General features: G+C 33.0%; 1 long non-coding RNA gene across 1 annotated transcript in view; it reads left to right on the top strand.

Annotated features, from left to right (window-relative positions):
- The window catches only part of LOC102160555, a 102,616-nt gene extending 81,840 nt beyond the window's left edge, over positions 1 to 20,776 (top strand). Inside the window, exon 3 of the long non-coding RNA XR_302933.3 lies at positions 19,537 to 20,776. This is a non-coding gene — a long non-coding RNA (uncharacterized LOC102160555). The remainder of the gene's footprint in view (positions 1 to 19,536) is intronic.

Raw genomic sequence — 21,002 nt, 5'->3', positions numbered from 1 at the left:
AAATCTCTAAATGAGGGAGAGTTTTCAATGTAAGTATGCACTTAGGACAACATTCACTATGAATATTTATGTAATTTGCTATTTAAAAAAAATTCACACACTTTGCAAAACATGTGTGAGCTGTGCATATTCAGGAAATATTGTCTTAAATAGGCATTTCCTTATGGAGAAGGATTCATATGCGGTTTAGTCAACAGAGGACTTGATTTAAAATTCCAGTTCTTTATGGGGGTCCAGCTTGTAACCTTGGGCAGGAACGTATTTCCCCATTCATAAAGAAAAGGTTATCATCCTTGTCTCATAAGATTGTTAGGAGGTTTATGTTACGGGAAATTGTTTGTTGAGTAATTAGTATGCAGGTCAGCCTTTAATAAGTTCTATTATAATTAGGCCCATCAGACTGTTAGCACTATAATCATTACTGTCTTGAGTTCTGATGCTTGGATCCTGCTATTCTCTTAATTATTTTGGTTCTTATTTAAACTTTATGTCTCATTTTCAAAGGTTCTTCCTTGAAGATGTCTTGAATTATTTCCCAGTGTAAATTAAAATCACCCAATCTGTTATTTTCTTTCATCACATCTCTTTCAGAATGTTTGTGGTAGATTACAGGCAAACGGTGGTCCAGTTCTCTGCCTTTGACTGTATTTTGCTTACTGTGCAAGAGAAATATGCTCCAGTCCTGGGGTGAAGGATACTTCTCCACTGCTATCACATAAAATTTTTGCTGAATCTTTGTCTTCCTTTGACCAATATAATGTGTGGGAGATGTGTGTGCCAGTTCCCAGCCAAGCCTTTAGAACCCTGACAGCTCTTAATTGCTCTTAAGAAGTTTTCTCCCCTGCGAGAGAAAGCCTGCCCACGTGAGCAGTGAGGACCCAACAGGTGTAGCAGAAAAAAATCCAGGAGACTTGGAAACTCCTTGAATTTTGAGTGCATTTCTCAAATTTTTAAGAAGAGGAAAAAAAGACCAAAAACTTAATAGAAAAATGGGCAAAATAGAAATAGAAAATTCATGGATGTATGTTCTTTTAGGCTTATATAAAGATGTTCAATCTCATTTATAACTAAAGAACGCAAATTGAAACTACATTTAGATACTATATCTTACTTATATTGATAAAAATTTTAAAATATGACAACACATTTTATTGGTGAGGCTGTCAGAGAACAGATACTCTTTTAGTGCTGAGGGGGAAGAAAACTGGTGTTTCCCTCTTAGTGGAGAACTTGGAAACATCCAACAAAACTATTAAGCACTTAACTTTTGGCAAAGTAGTTCTACTTCTAGTAGTTTATCCTGAAGGTAAATCTCCAAAAATATGAAATGTGTATGCCAAGTTTATTGACTATTTTGTTTGTAGTTTCAAAATAACGAAAACAAACAAAATGCTCATATAAAATAAAACATTTGGTTAAATTGTGTGAATACCCAATACCAAACACTATTAAGCTGAAAGAAGTGACAAAGATTTTATAAACATACATGAAGTGTTTTCTTGGATTATTGTTAAATGAAGAAAGGAAAGTACAAAATAGGATTTACAACATGCAAGCTTTCCATAAAACATCATAAGGAAGCTGATTCCTATCAAATAATAAGCATACCAGAAAGTCTATAATTAAAACATATGGGATGGGTACATGTCTAGACAAACATATCAGTGGAATAGAACAGAATGCTTAGAACTAGAACAGCTATACATGGAAATTTAGTAAATTATAAAATTGTCATCTCAAAGATGGCATTTTTAATAAATTGCTCTAGGACATGGATTCTGTTTATTTATATATATAAAAAAACAGAAATGTGATTGAGATGAGGAGGTAGGAATAGAACAGAAAAGTTGGAGGGATGGGAATGGAGTAAAAATCATGGCGGAAATGACAATTTTATGAGTATATATTTTTATGAAGTTCTGACTTTTAGAACCATGTAAATATTTCACATCATTAAAATAGATATAAAATCAGCCCAAACTGAAGGATGTGAAAAAAAACACACCATTATGGAATATAAACAGAAATAAACCTTACTGTGTTTCAAGTGAATATCATTTACACTATAAAGGTGAGAAGATTTGGTACTTAGGGAGAAATAACCTAGTAACTTTGGAACATAGTACTTTAAATAACTGAAGACTAAGGACAAATAGAATTATAAGTAATTATTGTTTGCATTAATAGGTGTTTATCACAGTAGTATGGGTTAGAAATTCTGAAACCATTTTGTATGAATTCTGGGGCTGAGTAAATGTATTTGAATAGTAAGAAGCAGGTTTCTCTTTTTTGGAAAAGAAAATTAGCAATAAGAAAAGGGATACAGTGAGAATAAACTCTTTGTTGTTGGAGGCATCCAAATGAACTGAAGACTTGTAAAAAATATTACATAGAAATAAATATTAAAATGTATCTTAAGCCTTTATTTAACTTTGGGTATTACAAGTGTAGATTTTTATATCCATATGTACATTTACAACATTTCTGATAATGTTCTAGAATCTCATCAAGCAGAAAAGTGAACTAGTATCACAAGACAAGGGTAATCACTTATTCTGGTTCAAAAATAGACCTGCAGGGCTCAGAGTATCACATGAAAGCCAAAGTTTCTCAGATATGTTCTCTATTACTTTGCTACCCACATTGTGAGACATGGTTTTGCAACATTGTTTTCTTCTTGAAATTGTTAGTAATGCAGAATCATGGGTCCCATCCCATATCTTCTAAATCAGTTCTAATTAGATTCTGAGCAGTTTCTGTACACATTAAAAATTATCAGGCATTGCTCCTGTAGCATTGAAGACCAAAATCTATAAAATACTTTATAGGCTTAAACATAATTTATCATCTTTTACTCATTAGTCAGAAGTAAAGGTGTGGAAGATTATATATATATATAAATGTGTATATATATGTTAATATATATAAAATATCCTTCATGTTTAGCTATAGGTAGACATCCTAAAAGCAATCTGAATTAATCACATTACAGCAAATCAATAGCATTTTAGTAGCATCCATAGCAATTTTCTAAATTCTTAATACCATTAATTAATAAAAACTGACTCTGCTTCTTAGTTATCAGCAAATACTCTAACCACTGATTTTCTATCTATATAACATAGATCTTATGAATCCAAATTTTAACTATGGTAAAATATTTTGAAAAAATATATCCCATTAAAAATAATACAATGAATCTTTTTTTAAAATGATTTTTTATTTTATATTAACATCATCTTTGTTTTTGCTTTTGCTAGGACAAAAAATATATTTGGACAAATTATACAATCCAATTTAAGGATTTTGACTGGAGGTAGATTGTCCTTGAGCTCTATTGATAGTGATGGGAAAGGTTAGTTTGGAGTGTAGATGTTGTTTTTAAATTAGAGCACCATTCTTATTATACCTCTGAAGATGTGGTCCTATATTGACCAGCTGGTAATTGAGTCTGCACAAGCTTAAATTAGTTATTTCATATAACAATCTATATTGAAAAGCTCCTGCTACCAACCATTTTCCTTGTGACTAGCTCTTCGAAACAATAAATCAATTAGTTGAGTCTGTAGTGAGGTCTATAGTTTACTCTTTTAAATACAAATTGGTGACACAAAGCTCTTCACATATTTGAAAAGTCAGTTTTTCAGTTAATTACTATTTAAAAAATCTATTCCCCACAAGAAAAGAACTAGGAAGAAAGTCCATAGTTAGTAGAACATTCCAGAATAAATCATTAAAAGACAAAACCTTTGTACATTATAGAGTTTAACTCAAATCTGAAACAAACAAATGAAATGTTAATATTTAAATATTAAGTTATCAAGAACTGTGAAGGGTTTAAGATTTTGTCCTACTTGAAAGCTAATAAGTTAAACTGCCACAGTTTCAGGAAGGCTGACAGAAGACATGAGATCACTGGGTCAGAGAAAAAAGACATTATTACTTATGGTCCAGCAAGCAACACGAGCATCAGCATATTTGTGTCAGTTCCTCTTGCTCCAAATCACACTAGGCTATGTTAATGGATCCAGATTAAAGCCTGTCTGCACAGTAAGTTGCATTACAAATGAATCCTGAATTTAGACAAAACATAAATGCTTTCCTTTACTTTCCTTAGAAGGCAGACATTATCTCTGTCTTCAAACACTCTTCATTATACAAATATCCTTAAAATGATAATCCGGAAGAGAGGGAAATCACTTCTGTTCATAAAATATGTAGAAACAGAGATTACTGAAGAATTGACTTTCAGAAAAATTGGAAATCTTCCTTAGCTTATATTTGTCTGGACTGTCTGATATGTTAAAAAGAGATAAATGTTACTACAGTGATTCAAGGAAGGTGTGACATCAAGTATACTTTAAAAAATTAAGTCTATTTTACAAATATTTTAAATTACCAGAAAGATTATCTTACATAGAGATTTGCCATATCCCCCTCACCTATTTCCCAGTATTATTACCATCTAACATTATTATGATGAATTTGTTACAGTTAGTGAATATTAATACATTATTATAACAAAAGTCCTTAATTCAGAGTTCCTCGGTTTTTACTTAAGTTGCTATTATGTTTAAGATCCCATTCAGGACACCACATTGCCCTTAGTCGTTATGTTTCCTTAGGCAATTCTTGTCTTTGATAGTTTCTCAGATTTTCCTTGTTTCTGAGGACCTTGATTTTTGAGGAGTATTGGTAAGGTATTTTTTAGAATTGTCTCCCATTGGGATTTGTCTGATATTTGCCTCATGATTCAGCCTAAGGTTACATGTTCGTGGAAGGAAACCACAGAAGTAAAGTGTAATTTTCATCACTGCTTTGTACTTACTATTATCATATCATGGTACATACTATCAACTTGATACCACTAAGGATATTAATCTTGATTATCTGACTGAAGTATTGTTTGTCAAGTTTCTGCTGTGTTAAGCTACTATCTTTTCTCCTTTTTCATATTGTTCTCTTTGGAAAGAAATCACTATGCCTAGCCCACACTTAACAAAGGTGATATTTCTGCCCCATCTCCTTTAGAGCAGAATATGTACATAATTTATTTGGAATTTTCACGTGAGATTTGTTCATTCTTCCTCATTTATTTATTTATACAGTTACTTGTTTATATGTGTAGACTCAGAGATTTGTATTTTACACTCAGGGTTACAATCCAATACTATTTCATTTATTTTCTTCAGATTTCTTCAGTTTTGGCCATTGAGAACTCTTTCAGTTGGCTTGTTACCCTTTGCTGTATTTGTGTGTGTGCATGTATGTGTGTGTTTGTATGTATGTATCTATAACTTCCTTATTTTCAGACATTACAAATGCTCCAGGCTCATCTTTCATATTTCCTGCTCTATTTAAAATTTCTCTAAGGAGCCTTGGTTCCTTTCATTAGAGAATAGCAATAGAAAACAAATCTGGGCACTAGGTGTGCTCATTACTGTGTGTGCTATTATTATCTAGAGCTGCTGCTTCTAGCCAGCCTTGGCTGACAATGCAAGGATGTCTATGTGTGTATACCAACTCATGTGTATTAATTTATCAATAAATATTTCTGCATGTAACCAATTTTATCAGTATTAAGCAAAACATGAGTCCATACTCATGAGTGTAATCCTAATCCATTAAACGTGGATCATTCTAGCCTCTAGCATTTGCTTACATGTAACCTTCAATCCAAAAGTGAATAATCTGACTCGCATCATGAACATAAATTCACTTAGTGTTCAGTTCTGGTATTCTTATATAGCAGTAAAAGAGTAGTTAACATGTATCTCTAGGAAATAATTTCATTAACCAAGAGTACAGTGCTTAGTGCAGTTGCTTTTGCCTTTAATCTTAAAGTTTCCATTGATTTGCAAATTAACTTTGGCTAGACTTTTTCCTGGATCCTCTTCGGGGAAGTTTTGTTTTTTTTTCCACATATTTGTATTATATTTATATTGCTTGTCACATTCTCATTTGTCCTGGAAGCTCCCAGCATCCTAAATGACTTTGAAAAACTTGCATAATGTTCACTCTTTGTGCTGGAAAGTTCTAAGGTTTTCAACAAATGCATAGTGTCGTGTATTCACATTACAGCTTCATAAAAAAGTAGTTTTACCACACTAAAAAAATAATTTGTGCTTCACATCATCCACCCTTTGTCTCTCCCCTAATATCCTAGCAACCACTGCTCTTTTTACGTTTCTATTGTGCTTTTTGCAAAATATCATACAAAATTAGGCTTTTTACACACGTATCCATGGCTTTTTGTGGCTTAATACATCATTTCTTTCCATGACTGATACATCGCCAAACTGTCTTCCAACATGGATGTGCTGTTTTTAATTACCGCTAGCAATGGAGGAGAGTTCCTATTCTTTATTCTCACCAGCAATTATTTTTATTTTTAGCAGTTTTATTGTGGGTTTATTTTATGGAATTATTTATTTTTACCCTCGTAATGTTTATGGGATGATCAGTAGTAGTGAATCTTCTTTCATTTCTGACTTTGGTATGTGTCTTCTCTTTTTTTCTAATCCTGTCTAGAGGTTTGTTGATTTTATTCTTTTTTTTTTTTTAAGTCTTTGTTTCACTTTCTTTGTAATTTTTTCTGTATTCAATATTTTACTTCTGCTTTAATTTTTATTATTTATTTTCTCCAGCTTGCTTTAGGTTTGAATTGGTCTTCTTTTTCTAGTTTATTAATGGGGAAGTTTAGGTTATCATTTTTTAAAAATCTTTCTTTCTTCTAATGTACACACTAAATACCATAGATTCCTCCTCAAAGCACTGCTTTTGCTGCACAGCACATAATTTGACATGTTGGATTATTATTTAGGTTAAACTATTTAAATTTTTCCTGAGGATTGTTCCTTGACCTGTACGTTATTTAGAAGTACATAGATTACTCCAAATATTTTGGGACTTCCAAGCTATCTTTCTATTCAATGTTTGGTTTAATTTCATTATGATTTGAGGACTTATTTTATATGTTTTTTCTCTATTTTTAAGTTAGTTTCAATGTATTTTATGATTCAGAATGTGGTTTGTCTTGATGAATGCTTCATATGAGCTTGAGAAGAATGTACATTCTTCTGCTCTAGAATGAAGTATTATGTAAATGGCTCTCCCTTTATTTATATAGATCTGAGTTTTTGACCTCTATCATTTTACTTATGCCTGAAGAACTTTTTCATTTTTCAAGAACAGTATGGGGATGATGAATTCTTTCAGTTTTTGGTTGTTAGAGAATTTTTTTTTCTTTTCACTTTTTAGAATAATTTTCCTGGATATAGAAATTTGTGTTGGTTTTTTTTTTCCTAATAATTTAAACATTTGAGTTACTCTTGTTTCTTGCATGGTTTTGGCAGAAAATTTACTGAAATTGTTATCCTTGTTCTTCTATAGAAAAGGGGTTTTTCTTTCCCTCTGGCTTCCTTCAAGATGTTCCTTTTTTCTTTGTTTTTGTATGACATGAATATGCTATGTCCCATGTAATATCTTTGTTATTTATCCTGCTAAAGGATTACTGAGTTTCCTGGATTTATGCTTATGTGTCTGCCATTAATTTTGTAAAGTTTCTGTCATTACTACTTTAAGTATTTCTTCTGTTACAGTTTTATTTCTTCCGATTACATGTTACACTTTTACATGTGTTACACTTTTACATGTGTTACACTTTTTCAAATTGTTTTTTGGTTCTTGGATATTTTATTTTTTTCATTCCTCTTTTTTTCTCATTAGATTTCAGTTTCTGAAGTTTCCATTGACCCGTTTTCAAGCTCATTGATTTTTTTTTTATTTTGTGTATAGTTTACAGATCAGCCCATCAAAGGCATCTCTCATGTTAACAGTGTTTCAATTTTTAAACATTTCCTTTCCTTAGTATTTCTACCTCTGCTTTCATTACCCATCCATTCTAACATGTTGTGTATTTTTTCCTTAGACACTTTAATATTTTAATCATAATATTTTAAACTGTCTGACAAGTTTATCATCTGCATCATATCTGGGTCTGGTTATATAGTACTATTTTGTCTCAGGTTTATTTTATTTTTTTATTTTGTGTGCCTTAAAAAATTTTTGTTGGAAGCTGGAAATTTTTTGTTGTGTGTTAGAAATTGAGTTAATTTGGCTGTTACTGTGAGGTTTTATTTCCGTCTGGATAGATGTAGGACTGTGTTTTATATTTACAGTTGCTGTAGGTGCCAAAGGCTTCAATTCCTCTAGTGTCTTGTCTTCATCTTTTGTCTTCTCTAAGTACTCATCTTCTAAGAGAGCTTGCATTTTGAAGTTCTTTCAGATGTAATCCACTGGTATTATACTGGCACCCTGTTCTTGTAGTAGTTACAAGAGGGCAAATTTTGAATATGTTTCTGATTAAATCACAATTTAGTTGTCTTCTTGTCTCTGGGTTGAGACTACACAAGTGGTTCTTCATTTTTATAGCCTATTTATCTCCCACAGGTAAGAGGGGAAACAAGAGAGAGATGGAGCTGAAAGAATGATGTTCTTCCATGTGGAATAAGTCCTTGACAATGTCTTTTATTCTGGGTTTAGGCATTTGTTACTGATAATGTGCTGGGCATATTTTGCAATGATTACTCTTCACCTCTCTCTGCCAGTGATACAAAGAGATTTGTCTTGAATCTTCACATTGATCCCCTTGTTCCTGAAGAGTATGGTTCTTGAATGGTTACTCCCTCCACCAAAGTGTGGAGACCCCCTAAGACTGCAGGTCCAAGGAGTCTATCACACTCATTATACTCTACACTTAATTTCTAGCCATTCTTCGAAATTACCATTTAGAGTGCTCCTAGTAGTTTAAGTTTCTAATAGGTGGTTTTTGCTCTAGGTAAGCATATCTTGGCTATGATTCTGAATTTGCCTATCTCTGGATGAGAAGGTGTTTTACCCTGCAACCTCAGTTTTATGATGGATGCTAAAAAAAAGGTTGTATCTTCCATTAGTTCAGTTTTTTTCTTGTTCTGAGGACAGAGTCATTATTTCTAAATTATTTGTATGTCAGAGTTAAACCAGAAGTAAAACGTTTTATTTTTCAAGAATAAGTTCAATTGAAGCATCAGACCACAGTTTGCAAATTGTGATAGTTTAGGATGTATTGATGGCTAGGGGAAGTGAGAAAATGGGAATCATCATCGTCAGGATTATCCTCATCATTATCAAAACTTTGCAAAAGTACGAACCGTACGTAATATGACTCTTCTCTAAATTGTCATGGAATTATGAGATGGGAAAAAAATAAGCTAGAATAGCTCTATTTATGTCATCTCATCTTTTCTTAAATAAGCCTTCACCTCTTATAAGGAAAGACTACTGAAAAGAAATGTCAATCAAGAACTGCATAAAAGTAGTTCCCCTAACCAAAAAAAATTTTGGAGAATAAAAAACATTTTTATGTTTTCTGTGAAGGGGAAAAAAAATTCCCTTTCTTAACTGTACGATTTTGTGAAGGATAAATGTACCATCTTGATATACAAGGGTACAAGGTTTATTACAAAGGCCAAGAGTTAATGTACACTTTTGTAAATTGAGAAGGACTCAGTTGAGAGCTTGGCATGCTGGTTTTAGTCATTGAGTTAGAATAAGATTTTCCAGTCTAGTCAGATACACTTTTCCCCCAAAATGTAAAAAAATACCATTGTGTTATTTATTATTATCTTTTTATATTGATATAAAATACATTTCAAAGTGTGCTTTTTTTTTTTTTTTTTTGGTCTTTTTGCCATTTCTTGGGCCACTCCTGCGGCATATTGGGCCACTCCTGCGGCATATTGAGGTTCCCAGGCTAGGGGCGAATCAGAGCTGTAGCCACCAGCCTACACCAGAGCCACAGCAATGCGGGATCCGAGCCATGTCTGCAAGCTACACCACAGCTCACGGCAATGCTGGATCCGTAACCCACTGAGCAAGGCCAGGGATCGAACCCACAACCTCATGGTTTCTAGTCGGACCTGTTAACCACTGACACCATGACAAGAACTCCCCAGAGTGTGCATTTTTAAGGCTCTTATTAAACTCAGTGGATAAATTGCTTGTCAAAGCTATTGTGCTAACTTTTACTGTTATCAGTTATTGAGAACTTAACCTGTTATACCTTTGAGCATTGAGTATTAAATATTTTGAGAATTTATTTTCATTTAAATTTATATTTTTTCTATTTTTTCAAGTTAACTATCAAATATATTATTTGTAATTTTGTGAATAGTTTTAATGCTATTTAGTTATTTAGATCTTACTGCTTTTTGTTTTTAAAAATTTGAGTAATTTTGATAATTTCGGGTTTTGGAAAAAAAGTCCTTTACATATAAGTTGTCAAATTTACTGATTACAAGATGTTCAAAACATTCTTTTATGATCTTTCTAATGATAATATGATCTGCACTCATGTCCCTTATTCTATGTTTGATATTGGTAATTTGCATGTTCTCTAATTTTTTTTAATTAGTCTAAAGATAGGCTTAAATTTTTTTCCTTTTTTTCATGTTTTAAAGTTTTATTGGAGTATAATTGATTTACAATGTTGTGATGTTTTCTTCTGTAAAAAAATGATTTAGTTATACATATAGACATATCCATTCTTTTTCAGATTCATATAGGCTTAATTTTTTGTTAATCTTCTCAAATAACCATCTTCGAATTTGATTGATTTGCCTCTATTGTATATACTTCTAGCTTGTATTTCTTATTCCTTTGTACTTATTTTAGGTTTAACTTCTCTGTATTTTTCTATATTTTTTAAGGAGGAAGCTCAGATTATTGATCTTAGACCTTTCTTCTTTGGAAATACAAGCACTTAAGGCTATAAAATTTCCTCTACACAGTGCTTTCCCTTCTACAAATTTGGATATGTCATGTTTTAGTTTTCAATGAGTAAAAAATGTTTTCCAATGCCCTTTTAAATTTTTCTTGGTCCTATTAGTTATTTAAAATTTATTTGTTTAATTTCAAAGTATTTGGAGACTTTTGCTAATATCTTTGTGACTGATTTTTAGTTTAATTCCATAGTGGTCAGATAACAATTCCATATGTTTTCATTCATATTAAATTGACTGAGGCTGGATTCATTGCCGAGAATGTGATCTATGCTAAGGGATGTTTTATTTGAGCTAAAAAGAATGTGTATTCCATCATTTTCAGCAAGTTGACCTCTGTTTAATGATTAAGAAAGTGGGTCGATAAAGTTTTTTCAGTTTTCCCTCTTCTTAGTATTTTCTATCTACCTTTCCTAACAATATTGAAAGAGAGAGGTACTGAAAACTGTAATTACATATTTTTCTATTTAATGTTTGCTTCCAATTTTGTGAAACTCTGTAATTAGATGCATACACATTTAGGATCACTGCATCATTTTGGTGAATGGATCCTTTACCATTTTGAAATGACCCTTTTTACCCTTAGTAATATTTCTTGTTCTGAAGTCTACTTTACCTGATATTAATAAAGCTATTTAATGTTAAGATTTTTGTTTACATTGACTACTTTATTTTCAACCTGTTCATGTCTGTGTATCTAAAGTAAATTTTTTTATCGACTATATACTGTGGGATTTTGCCTTTTTTTTAATCTATTCTAACAACATCTACTATTTTATTGGTTTAGATTATTTATTTTAATGTAATCATGAATGCAATTTTGTTTTTCAAAGCTACTTCTTGCTGCTTTTTTTTTTAATTTAGTAATATATTTTTCACGTAACATAAAATTAATTATTTTGAAGTGAATAGTTCGGAGGAAATGAGTAATTTATAGTGTTATACAGTCACTACCTTTATCTAGCACTTTAATCACTTCAAAAAAAAAATTTCATACCCATCAAGCAATTGCTTCTCATCCTGTCACTCATCTCCTCAGCCCTGGTCGACCACCAATCTATGTTATGTTTCTATGGATTTACCTATTTTGAATAGTTGAAATAAATGGAAGTACACACTGTGTGCCTTTTGTGTTTGTCTACTTTTACATGGCATAATGATCTTTACATCATCTGTTTTGTAGAATGCATATACTGCAATTGGTTTATTTATTCATACATTCATTGCCATTTGAGCTGGTTTTACCCTATAACTATCATGAATAGTGCTGCTACAAATATATATCTTCTCATACTTGTTTTAGTACCTAGTTTCTAGCCTTTGAAGTATGTCTGTACCTAGGAGTGGAATTGCTGTAGACTCATACGGTTATTCTATACCCAACTTTTTGAGAGACACCAGTTTTTACAGTCACCGAACCATTTTACCTTCTAATCAGCCAGCAATAGACAGGGGTTCCAGTTTCTCCACATCTTTGCCAACACTTTTTCCCCTGCCCCTCTCTAAAAAATAGCTACCCTAATAGGTAAACTGTTATCTTATTAGGGTTTTATTTGAATTTCCGTAATGGCTAATGATGTTGAGAATCTTTTATGTGCTTTTTGGCCCTTTGTATATCTTCTTTGGAGAAATGTTTACTAAAACCTGCCGTTTTTTAAAAGTTGTGTTTGTTTTTGAATTGTTAGAATTCTTTGTATATTCTGGATACTGGACTCTTATCAAATATATGATTTACAAATATTTTCTGCCATTCTCTAGGTTTTTGTTTTTGTTTTTTTTGTTTTTTGTTTTTGTTTGTTTTCTGCTTTCTTTATATGTTCTTTCATGCACAGAGTTTTTAATTTTGATGAAATCCAAATTATCTCTTTTTCCTTTTTTTATTCATGTTTTTGATTTCACATCTAAAAATCCTTTCCAAATCTGAGGTTCTTGAGATTTACCTGTTTTCTTCTAAGATTTTTATTTATTTTATTTTATTTATTTTTTTTCTTTTTTAGGCTGAACCTGTCATATATGGAAGTTCCTGGGCTAGGGTTGAATTGGAGCTGTAATTGCTGGCCTACACCACAGCCACGACAATGCCAGATCCAAGGTGAATCTGCAATCTATGCTGCAGCTTGTGGCAAGGCTGGAACCTAAACCCACTGAGTGAGGCCAGGGATAAAACCCACATCCTCATGGATGCTAGTTGGGTTCTTAACCCACTGAGCCACAATGGGAACTCTGTCTTCTAAGAGTTTTATGATTTTATGTAGTTTGTTGAAACTTTTTTTGTTTGGCTTTTTGTTGGGGCAGGTGTGGCATGTGGAAGTCCAGGCTAGGGGTCAAATCATAGCTATAGCTGCCAGCCTATGCCACAGCTACAGCAACACGGGATCCAAGCTGTGTCTGTGACCTGCACCACAGCTCACGGTGATGCTGGATCCTTGACCCACTGAGGAAGGCCAGGGATCGAACCTGTATCCTCATGGATAGTAGCCGGGTTTGTTTCTGCTGTGCCACAATGGGAACTCGTGTTGAACCATTTTGAGCTAATTTTTATATTTGGTGAGAGCTAGAGGGCCAACTTTATTTATTCTTGCATGTGGATATCCAGTTGCCCCACACCATTTGTCGAAGAGACTATTCTTTTCCCAACTGAATAGTCTTGACACGCTTGTTGAAAATCAATTGACCATATATGTGTGGTTTTATTTCTGGAATCATGTTTCTTCCATTGATTCATATATTTATCCATATTTTTGATTACTGCAGTTTTGTAATAAGTTTTTAAAATTTTATTATAGTTGATTTATAATATTCTGGCAGTTTCTGCTGTATAGAAAAGTGACCCAGTCATACATGTATACATACTCTTCTTCTCACATTATATTCCTGCATGTTCTATCACAAGTGATTAGATATAGCTCCCTGTGCTGTACAGTAGGACCTCATTGCTTATCCATTCTAAAGGTAATAGTTTGCATCTGTTCACCCCAAACTCCATTCCATCCAACTCCCTCCCCCTCAGCAACCACAAGTCTTCTCTCCATCAGTGAGTCTGCTTCTGTTCTGTAGATAGATTCACCTGTGCCAAATTTTAGATTCCACATATAAGTAATGTCATAGGGTATTTGTCTTTCTTTTTCTGACTTATATCACTTAGTAAGTTTTGAAAGTGGAGCATATGAGTCCTCCAATTTTATCCTTTTTCTCCACTGTTTTGGCTATTTGGGAACCCTTTCAATTTCATATAAATTTGAGGATAAGTTTTTCCATTTCTATCCCCCCACCAAAAAGGTCATTTGAATTTTGATAGGTGGTTGCATTGAATCTATAGATCACTTTGAGTAGTATTGCCATGTTAACAATGTTAAGTTTTTCTAATCCATGAACACAGAATGTCTTTCCATTTATTTAGGTTTGTGAAATAAATCTGTTTTCTGATTTGCCCCATGTGTTATTTATTCTTCTTTTCCTCTATAAACTTTTTTTTTTCTTTTTAGGGCCACACTTGTGGCATATGGAAATTCGCAGGCTAAGGGCTGAATCGGAGCTGCAGCCAGCCTACACCACAGCCACAGCAATGTGAGATCCAAGCTGCATCTGTGACCTATACCACAGCTCACCGCAACGCTGGATCCCCAACCCAAACTCCTTGCAAAACAACCCGAGTTTCTTCAGGCTTATATTAAGCTTTTATAAGGCGAATCTAGATAGCCTTTAGTCTACAGCTAGTTTCACTCAACTCCTATAGCCTGACCTTTTTTAGTCTCTACAGAAAGCCATATATATATATATATATATATATATGGCAGTTTCTCTTCACTTTGGCTTGTGGGAAAACTAGAATTATTCCCAGATCTCTCTGCGCCCAGGAATTATTATGCTTATAGATTCCTACTAATTGTTTTTTCCCTATAGTTCCCTATAATTGGTCCTTTGCTTACCTCATTGAAAACCACTCCATAGAGGACAGATGGATTTCAGACAAAAATACAACAAAACTCTTTTCTTTGCTCGCTGCTCTATAAATTCTAGAGAACTCTGCCTCCCCAAATACTAAGCTTTGCTTCATTAACTCAGTGAGACTTCAAATTCTGTTTTGTTCCACTCTCTCTGTCCCTGCTTAGGAAATTGCTTTTAGTCAGAAAATGAACATTAAGTGAAGTTTACCTCAACTCCCCCCCCCCAGTTAGCAAAGGGAGATCAAATCACACAAAAATATTCTTCATGCGTGGAAGCAGATATTTTTATCAAAATTTGCAAATTAATTCTTTATTTTTAGTTGCTAAAAAAAAGTTGATTTTGAAAAGAAAATTTTCCCTTTTCCCCCCAGAAGTTTAAATGTTAAGAATTAACAAGGAATTTTCTTTATAGATAAGACAAAATCAATTTTGAGTCACATTCTTTTTAATTTTTTTTTTTTATTTTTATGGCCATACTTGTGGCATACGGATATTCCCAGGCTAGGAATAAAATCAGAGCTGCAGCTGCAGGCCTATGCCACAACCACAGAAACACAGAATCTGAGCCACATCTGTGACCTATGCCAGATCTTGTGACAATGCAAGATCTTTAACCCACTGAACAAGGCCAGGGATCAAACCTGCATCCTCACTGAGACTATGTTGTGTCCATAACCCTCTGAGCCACCATGGGAACTCCTAAACATATTCTTAACATCCTGAAAAGTCTCAATTCTGTAATGTAAAATTATCATACTTTTATTTGCAGTACCAACAATAGTGTGTCTTTTAACGTCTTCAAATACTTTTCATAATTATGTCATATACCACATTTTGCAGGTGAAGAACTTATGGTACACAAGGTTAAAGCAGTTATTTCTAAGTGAAAATATAAATTATCCAAGGAATAGATTTCAAATCTCTCAAGGAAGCCGCATAATTTATTCACCTGTCCATCCAGCATATACTTACGTCCTATGAGAAAATTTTCCATGAATAATCACTATTTTTATTTCTTAGGTCAAGGTTTCCTTCCTATGTGCTGCTACTTTTTGTTTTCATTAGGCTCCATCAAATTGGCTTAATGTGTTGCTTTTGCCTCCTCTGGACATCCCAACAAAAAAAACTTTTAAATAGGCCACATCTCCCCACTTCTCTCTTCCTGAAGGCAAACATAAATACACATTTTTTTTTTAAACTGGAAAACAATGTAAAGGGAATCTGAGAAAGTATTTTTACTTTCCACCTTCCATAATACAGTTCATCTTTCTAAACCACTCGTCAATAAAATATACAGTAAATGATTTTCTTATCTCTGGTTGAATAGTTGCTACCTATCTTCTTCAAGTTTTGAAAACCTGAAGTGGATTTGGTACGACATTGCTCTTTTGCTTATCTACCATTTTAACCTTCTTAATTAGTTAACAAATTTAGGAGGAAGAGAATTCTTTCAAAATTTGTTCAATATGAATGATGAAAGGAATGATGACCCATCATTTTAATTTTATCAGTAAAAAACTGTTTCAAAGCCCAGCTCTGTACCATACTACCTCAGACTTGAATCCAGGTTATATATTTTAGACAAGTGAATACATTTCACAAAGTCTCATTTTTTTCTTTAAATGTAGATTAAAATATATCTAGATCATAGGCTGTGAAAATTACATGAAGTAATATGTATTTATGCATAGTTCAGTGCTTCATATACGATAGCAATTGTTACTTTTAGTGTTAATTATTATTCAACAACTCAGATTGCGGCATACTCTTAGTTCAAGCTACTTTTTTAAGTTGTGTTAGATATCAAAGTCAAGTTGAACAAAATTATATTAACCTCCCAAAACTCTGTCATTACACATATGTAGACACAGTTGCATTTGTTTAGCACTAAGTGAAATGAATATTTATTATTATCCAGTTAATCACATGGTAAATGACATGATCTGAGTAATATATAAATCAGTGGGTACAAAAATACCTGCAGGATTTGGGCCATACATACATATAACTTCCTAATCTGACTCAGTTTGTGTATACTTGATTCCATGAACTGCTGAGGATCTGATTCTCATGAACTGAAAGACAGAAATTACAATCAGGCCATGTTAGCCTGATATGAAATTTTATTATTAACCCATTATTTAAAAACTCATAGATGCATTAACATTTAAAAAGAGATCTGAAACTTCTGTTTCTCCAGGTTTCATGTTTCTATGTTGTAAATTAGTTTTCCAGGGCTTCCATAACAAAATACTACAGATTGAACGGCTTAAACAATGGAAATTTATTTTCTCACCATCCTTGAGGCTAGACATCCAAGATCACAGCAGGACTGGTTTCTTCTGAGGCCTTTTTACTTGGATTATAGGTGGTCATTTCCTCCCTGTGTCTTCATCTGCTCTTCCCTTGTATATATTTCTTCCTCCCGATCTCTTTTTCTTATAAGGACAGCAATCATATTGGAGTAGGACTCACTCTAGTGATCTAGTTTTATTGCCTCTTTAAATATCTTATATACAAATACAGTCATATTTTAATATGCTTCAACATATGCATTTTCGAGAGGGACACAAGTTAGCCTATAACGTATGGGTGTTAGACTGTGAAATAATAGATATGGAGTGGAGCATTCTTGACTTTATGTATTCAAAACTTTAATAATCCATAAAGCATTTTTGGGGGTCCTATCTTAATCCCAATGGCTTTCTTATTGTAAAAAAAAAATATGGCAATGATGCCATAATAATTGTTGGATCACCTTCAAAGGTATCAAATAGGTTATTTTAGAAATCATATTCAGGGTTTTAATTTTTGAATTAATGCTTTAATGCTTTGAGAATACCCTGTTTTCTCTGTATGGTCACAAAATGGATTGAAAAACAAAAAATTTGGCTTAGATGATTAGAAACATCTATTTGAAATTTATGTGAAGCTGAGAACATTTGAATACTTTGTCAGTGTATTTGTAGAACTTAATGGCATCTATCATTTAACCAATTGGAGATTAGAGGTTAGTTGTTAAAGCTAAATTTCTAATTATTAGTTTGCTGCTGTTATGTTTTGATTAACTATTTTTATTCTTTTCATGCATCTCTGAAAATGGGATATTGGTAAATTCCTGTTCATCACAATTATCATCATCTGAGAACTAGTAGATTTATTTTTTAGCAGATGCCAGTATTTATAATTATTGATTGTGAGTGGCTTTGTGTATACATAGCATAAGAGGAAATCATTGAAAGCACAATATTTATTTTCCTTGTCTAATGTGCCATAGTGTTTCAACAATTGCAATGCTGAAAAAAAAGAGTAATGTTTGATGGGGCACGGGGAACTGTTCCCCAGAGGTTCATACAGAATGGCATGTGATAACTTCCAGTAAGGCATTTGAATAGTAGTGAGATTTTCTTTGATGTCAGCACAGTTGTAATACAAATTAGGTAAAAATAACAGAATGTATATATGTATCTAGAGTCATTGTATCTATATTTCCTAGTATATATTTTTCCTGAAAGCCATCTACCTCTGGTAGATATTTATTATGCATAATTATGTATGTGTATGTATATATATATGTTTGTGTGTGTGCATATATATATACACACACACACATACATATATATATATTTATAACATTAGTATGTTTGGCTTTACAATTTTCCACATTAGCTGGTTATGTAACACAGCATACAATTTTTTTCATTTGTTAAACATTTCCAGTGGTTTATGTTGTTTGCAATAAATGAATTAGAGAATCTCAGAAAATTGGTTACTGAAATTGAAATGGAAATGGTAGGATCCATTCTGAAACCTGCCTTTTGGTGTTTACCTCAAAGCATGCTTCTGTGTGTTTGCTTGATTTACATTTAGCAATATCTACGTGCAAATAGTAATCATACACCAAAGTAAACGGGACTATATGCAATTGCTTCCTCTGTTTCTTCAATTGCAGTTGCAATCCCATAGATTTCCATCTTGACAGGTAGCATAATTAGAAAATTCTCTTTGTCTTATTAAATGTGACTCTTCTCAATAGAATTCACTTCATTGCCAGCAAAGAACAGAACATATACTTCAAATCTAAAATGGGAAATCAAGGGGGACTGTTTTATTTTTATCTGTCTTTGTGCCAGCGACATTATTATCAAAGGATATTGTAATGCTGAAAATGTACTTTGGGGATTTAAATCACGCATTAGCCTGGAAAGCAAAAAGTGCTGTAGGGCCCGTGCAATATATTTTCTCATTAATCTGATTGAAAGATTATCCTTCCTATAGCTATGAAAAGTCTAATACTCATATATCCGTCTTCTTTGCTAGTAAAATTCAGCTTTGTGCAAAGTCATTGTCTCTTGTGTCGGGGGTCCAAGACTTTTCTTCTCTCAGCATAAGCCCATCTGTATTAAAATAAATTCAAAGCAGGCCGCCATTTCATGCACACATTTTGATTATTTCATAAGCTGCTGTGGAAAATGGAAGTATCAGCAAGGCATGCAGTTTCCTGGTAATGTAATGCTGTCATTACCTCAGTGGTCATGTGAGAAAGTTTAGCTGTACTGTCTTTGACAAATGTTCAGTGAGTCAAAACAGTGCATTTAAATGAAATGCAGATATGAATGAGCCATTATTGCAATCACAACTCCCGCTTCAAAATTATCTGATGTGAATATATACACTTTCTCTGTAACCTGACATTTGTAATACAGAACTAGCTGTGCATTTACTCTCCCACCACTCACTCTGCCTCTTTTCTCCACATCCTCCCCCAGATTCAGAACGAAGGAAGGTATTATGATCAGAGGCTGTATGCAGTAATTGAAGACACTCCTGATGATCCCACACAATCAGAGTGACACGTTACTTAGGATGAAAATTAAGAAGAAAAGCCGATTTATAGGTTGTTTTACTATGGCCAATGCTTCTGCAAAGATGAACAAATCTACCTCAAAAGATTAAAAAAAAAAAAAAAAAGAACAAAACAAAACAAAAAACAACCATTTCTATGCTTTTCCATGTAAGAGACTCACTAAAATTTTGTATAACCTTTGCTATAACTTGCAGCACTTTGGGATTTTAAGTTTTAATGAAACTATAGAAAATATCTTAAACTGAATGATTTCTATTCAGAGCACTTGGAGTGCTGATACCATGAACAGTATAGATGGCTCCAGCCATAACTGTCACACAGATAATATTCTTTTATGCCTCAAGACACTGAGATGGTGCTGTAGATAACCAAAAGAAATAAGCTGCCACCATCACTAATCTGCAGTTTTGAAACAGTATAGCTTTTGCATGGTTAAGAGAAGGTAAAATCACCTACCAGTGTAATAGAGAAGACATTTAAAAAGTGAACGGGACCTGGATGAATTAAAGCTTTCATATTTATTTGTTATCCATATGCACCGTGGATCAAATCGTCCATATTCAATTTTATGTGTTTATGTATGACAATTGAAAATACAAAATGAGCTAGGGCCTTTCCATTCCCCTAGGACATTTTTGCTAATGTAGTGAAATGAAAATCTAAGGAGTATTTGGCCTCAATGTTCCCTTCAGAGGTTAACTTTGGAGAATCTTAAGTGTGTGTTCTTATGGCTGGATTTGTAATGTGTGTAGCAGATTAGAATGTAATATGATATTCAGTTGCACCACCCAAACAGAAATTGCTGTCTGTATTTTTCTCACCCAGCAAATATTGCTTGAGGGCTTTTTACATGGATAAAATTGAATTTTACATTCCTATTGCATAATGTGACTTATCAACTACTTTCTGTATGTGTGAGTCTGGGGTTTGGTGAACACAAATCATAACCAAAGTTTGATGAACATCTTCTATAAAGCTAGGATACTAGATCCATAAAAAAAGAGAAGATAATTAGTTTTATGTCTGGAGCTACCTTTTGGAGTGAAATACATCATTTCATATCACAATGGAATGCATCCTTACTGGCAAGAAAAAAAAATACTATTCCTTGCTACTTACTCTTCATAAGAAAAATAAATAAAGATAAGATCAAAATAAATTTTGAAATACCAAACATATTTATTTTTACTTAATTTCAATGGTTGTTTTTTATATTTGGTTTGGAAATCTCCAATCAGAAATCCTTTCATTTGAGAATACAGGCTGACATTCAAGACTCAGGGAAACAGAAAAAAACATAATGATAAACCAAATATCATGAGAATTGGACCCTACAATAAAACCATTTTCTCATTATTTGTTCTAAGA

The sequence above is a fragment of the Sus scrofa genome, chromosome 4 (genome assembly GCF_000003025.6).
Source record: "Sus scrofa isolate TJ Tabasco breed Duroc chromosome 4, Sscrofa11.1, whole genome shotgun sequence".
Taxonomy (NCBI): Eukaryota; Metazoa; Chordata; class Mammalia; order Artiodactyla; family Suidae; genus Sus; species Sus scrofa.
This window is presented reverse-complemented; position numbering and strand designations above follow the sequence as displayed.